General features: G+C 29.1%; 1 long non-coding RNA gene across 1 annotated transcript; it reads left to right on the forward strand.

Moving 5' to 3' along the window:
• Positions 1-2,876: 2,876 nt before the first annotated feature.
• On the forward strand, positions 2,877-4,865 carry LOC114269155 (uncharacterized). The gene is made up of 3 exons (XR_003631526.2): positions 2,877-3,184; positions 4,237-4,346; positions 4,433-4,865. It is a non-coding gene; the product is annotated as an uncharacterized LOC114269155 (long non-coding RNA).
• Positions 4,866-5,190: the final 325 nt, after the last annotated feature.

The raw sequence follows: 5,190 nt of genomic DNA on the forward strand, positions 1-5,190 counted from the left end.
AAAATCAAAAAATCAAAAAGTTAACCACTTTTCAAAGGGAAAGCCCCAACTTTTATCGCTTTTCTACCTCTTTTTTTCCCCTTCATTCATTGTCCTACCCTATATTACGACCATCGATCATACATTAAGGGGTTGTTTGAGGTGTCCTAAATAAGTGCACTTTTTATCTTTTTGAATTAAAAAATTGAGGTTGAAAATATAGATGTTTGGGTTAACTTTTTGACTTTTTATGAAAAAATATGTAATAAAAAATTGTAAAAATTGATTTGTAAGGAAAAATTCAAATTGGGAGTTGTGCAGCCCTAATTGTTGACTTTTGGTGAATAGTGTTAACTTTTTAACTTTTTGAGTAACTTTTTCACTTTTTGACTTTTTTACAAGTTCCCAAACTTGGCCTAAATTCATTTCTATTTAGTTGAGTTTTTATAATTTATTTTTTGAAAAAAATTAAAAACAATTGGTTTGGTAATAAAAAAAAAACTAATTATTTTTATATGATTATCTATTTTTGGAGTGGAAATATTTTTGAAATTTTAAAAATATATATTTTTATTTTTGTACAACTTTTTTCTAATTATTCAAAAAAAAAAGTTATGAAAACTTAGCCAAATTTTAATATATATATATATGTTTATTTATTTATTTTTATGCAAAGTGGCATTTTTTATCCAAAATTGGAAGATAGTAAATTGATTAAAATTATGAGACATTTACACATAAACCCTAATTTATGAACTTATACTCTATTAAGTCATAATTAAGATTTTTTAGATTTTCAAGTCCAATTAAAATTTTAATAGTCTGAATTACCCTTAAAATAATGATTGTTTGTTGTTTATGATTATTTATAAAAAAAAAATGATGATTTGACATTTATTTTGATTTACAAAACTTTAAAATATCAACACTTTAAAATATCAACCTTAAAATTGAAAAAAAAAAATTTGTGCAAATTTTTTTTTTTTTGTAAAAATTGGAAAAACTGAATTATTTTTTTTGTGCAAAACGAAATTTTTTTTTTTTTATAAATAAGCATGATAATGGAACATTGATGTGCAAAATTAAGGGAAAAAAAACTTTTAAAAATGAAAAAACTGATAATGTTCTCAATTTTAAAACTGAAAAAAACTGATAATGTTTTCAGTTTTATTGAATAGTTGAATCAAACCAATAAATAGAAAGGCAAAAATGTTTAATCTCATGCTATGTTTTTTTTTATCAGTTATAATTAATGAAACAATTATCTAGAACATTACTATGCAAAATTGAAAATGTTCCTAGTTTTAAAATTTTGAAAAAATTGATAATATTCTCAGCTTTACTAAATAGGATTTAGTGGCTCAAAAAATCTTAAATAGGACTTGAGTTACCATAACATTTGTAAATATGAAACTTAAGTAATTAAATCTAAAATTATAAACATTAAGGCCTAAAGTTGGAAGAAAAAATATTTTAAAGGCCAAAGTGAAAAAATTGTAAAACATAAAAAAGACAAAGCATAATTTACACATTTTATGCCACATGACTGCCATAGTGGCATTTACCGTCCAAAATTGGATGGAATTTTGTTTTGGAAGTAAATGAGGAAAAATTTCAAATGATAAAGGTCAAAGTGAAGAAAAAATACTTCAAAAATTAAGGTTAAGTTTGGGAAGTTTCAAAAAAGTTAAAAAGTTATTCAAAAAGTTAAAAAGTTATCACTATTCACCAAAAGTCAATAATTACGGCTGCACAATTCCCAATTCTAATTTTTCCTTACAAACTAATTTTTACAATTTTTTATTACACATTTTTTCATAAAAAGTCAAAAAGTTAACCCGAACATTCATATTTTCAACCTCAACTTTTTAGTTTAAAAAGACAAAAAATCACTTATTTAAGACACCCCAAACAACCTCTAAAAAAGACAAAATATTAAAATTTCAGAGGGCAAAATGTAATTTACCCCAGTATTTGTCTATTTAATTATTTATGCAAAAAAATAAACTAATTAAATATTCTTAGGGTTCGTTTGGGATGTGGATTGGATTTTTAGCTATTTTAGCCTCGGCTAAAAAGTTTCGTTTGTGATGAATTTTTTGATTTTTTTGACTTTTATGAGAGAAAAAATAAAATTATTATGGTTTGAATGTGATATTTTATTTTATTGACTTTCTAACTTGTTTTGTTATGTTATGACTATTTTAACCCAAAATTGAGATGTCAAACGAAGGCTTAATTGTATGATTACACAAATAAAAGTTTGGCTCCTCTCTAATTCTAAAGGGATTGAAGGACCTTCTAATCTTTTGATGATAAAGTGACACGTGGACTCTTAATGCATTCAATGGTTTATATCTTAACAAAACAGCAAACTCATTTATTACGCTTAAAATATTCTTTTTGGAGTCAAATTCTCACTCTAACGGGTGTTCAAATCGAGTGAGGATCCTCTCCTTGCAGTTTTTGTGCTTGTACCCGTTCTTGTAGGCCTTCGGGTCTACTTTTAGGTCCAATTTTGATAATTCGAACCGTTCATATTTTATGATTTATTCAGTATATCATACTTGTAAAAAATCAAGTTGATCGGATATCAGAAAGCATATGTTCGGAAAACTGTTTATTAAATTCTTTAAAAAATAGTGTTTAGTTCAATTTTTCAAACACATACTTTCTGATATCCGATCAACTTGATTTTTTACAGGTATGATATACTGAATAAATCATAAAATATAAACGGTTTGGATTATCAAAATTGGGCCTAAAAGTAGACCCGAAGGCCTGCAAGGACGGACGCAAGCACAAGCTTGCAAGGAGAGGCTCTTGACTCGTTCAAATCATCTCCAGTCATTCTCTCCAGTATTTCCTCCAAGGGACGGCCCATATTGCGTTACGTCACCCTATTAAGTAATCTGTGGCTCAGATTGCTTCAGCGTAAAAAAAAATATTCAAATCCAAAATCCCCAAAAATGTTAAAGAGAAGAGAGACAACAAATGAAGAGAGAGAGAGAGAGGAGATGCATAAACGAACGATCCCAGCCATTGTCGTCATTCTCTACTGGCGTCCACCGTCCACCATTCTTCACCGGTGACCATTGTCCATCAGTCATTGTTATCTGTCGGAGTGAAGAAATCTTTTGAGAAGATCATCAGTCTTTATCCATTATTGTCTGCTGGAGCTCTCTCACGCCGTAGATTGAACTAGGTTCCTCCTCTAAACTCTGAAATCTAGATAGCTTTCTCCTCTAAACTCTAAAATCTAATTTTAAATCTATATTATAAAGTTAGGATTTTGATTGAGAAAGTAAAGCAGATTTGAAATTTAAAAAAAAAATAGAGCTTTGATTTGGGGCTTTAAAAAATTAAGGTTTTCATTGTGCATGATAGTGGTTCTGCACTGAACATATAAATTGTGTTCATAGTTTCATATTGTTCATGGGTTTATAATTTCATGTTAGATTTTTATTGTTGTTTTAGGAGAGTATTTACATTGTTGTTGTTGGCGTATTGTTGATGAATACAATGACTCATTCTTGTTAGTAATCTACTTAATTTGATTTTCTCCATGTAAAGTTCAACTCATAATGCATTCAAAAACTCATTCAAGTCTTAATCTCACCAACCCTGCTTATATGCAAGATTATGCAAGACAATTTTCTAAGTGTCTCCACATTGATAATATACCTAAGAGAGTGATTATATACATACAGATTATTGACTTCTAGAAAGAGAAGAGCAGTATATATATATATATTATCCATTGCATGGGTATAAATTTAACAAAATCCATAAAGAAAAGAAAAGAAAGTGGGAATATTTATTTTGATTAGAGAATGAAAATGGGTAGGCAACAACACCACCTCTCTCTTAATCCATTGGATGAAGATAAATTAGAGATTGTGCATGAAAATGGACAGGCAACAAATTGTAGATTGTGCATAAATTGAAGATTGTTGAATCTAATCCATTGGATGAAGATAAATTAGAGATTGTGGATTTATTAATTGAGAAATAAAAAAAAGAGAAATAAGAATAAAATTTGTTCACAAACCAAATTAAGTCAGTAAGAGGTTGCTCTTTGTTGAATGCTCTTTGCTCTCTTAATCCATTGGATGAAGATAAATTGGAGATTGTGGATTTATTAATTGAGAAAACAAAAAGAAAAGAGAATGCTCTTTGCTTCTCTTTGCTCTTTGTTGAATCTTGGAGGTTACTTGATATTATAAATGATTTTTGCTATTTGATATTTTTTTGTAGGTCAATCTCAACGTCAAATGCAAGTATGGCCAGCATTCATGAAGTTAGATTCGACAATCGCAATTGTCGATACGGAAACAAAGCTATGGTTAAGATTACTCAGTCAACGGGTAACCCAAATTGCTTATATTTTGTATGCCTTTATTCTGTGAATGGCTGTAAGTTCTTTAAGTGGTGGATTTCTCTACGTATGCAGCATAATTTGAAGGTGGTCGAGAATGATATTCTTGAAGAGTGCATGGATGTCTTGTCTACTCTTAGAGAAGTAATTATCTTGAATAGGGAGCTCAAAGACATGACTATAAAGAGTAGGAAACAATGTAGAGACATGGCAATGGTGATCGAAAGAGTTGGTGATAAGTTGAATTACGGCTTTGCTTGTTGTGTTGTTGGTGGTAGTTGTCATTCTAGTGTATTTGAAATAGTGTATGTTTTTTTGATAAATAGTGTATTTGAAATAGTGTATGTAATGTGGTGTAGAATGAGTATGACTTGTATGTAATGCTAAAATGACTTCTAGGTGGAATGTGTATGTAATATATAGTGGATCACTACCATTTTGTTGAAGTGATAATGAATGTAATAGTTTTTTTTTGTTTAATGAAGTAGTAATGATTTTTTTGGTTTAAGGGTTGAATGTAATGGTTTGTTTCTTCTTATCAGCTAGAGACTCGTTGGCTAAAAAAGGTTCAGTGTGTAAACAAGGAACAACTCATATCAAGGAGAAGAGGGACACCTCATATGAAAGAAATTTTTGCAAATTATTTTCGGTACATCAATAAGATTCAAAACTTTATTTCAACATGGTTTACCTAGTGGTGGAATGCATTGCAAGGAGGAATTGCCTCTTACTAGGCATGCATTGCACACACAAAACATATGATGCGAATTAAATTATATGCAAATATGTCAACATAATCCAAAATAAGATATGGTACGAAAGAGTATGCGCAA

The sequence above is a fragment of the Camellia sinensis genome, chromosome 1 (genome assembly GCF_055761805.1).
Source record: "Camellia sinensis isolate YWXY chromosome 1, ASM5576180v1, whole genome shotgun sequence".
NCBI classification, from domain to species: Eukaryota; Viridiplantae; Streptophyta; class Magnoliopsida; order Ericales; family Theaceae; genus Camellia; species Camellia sinensis.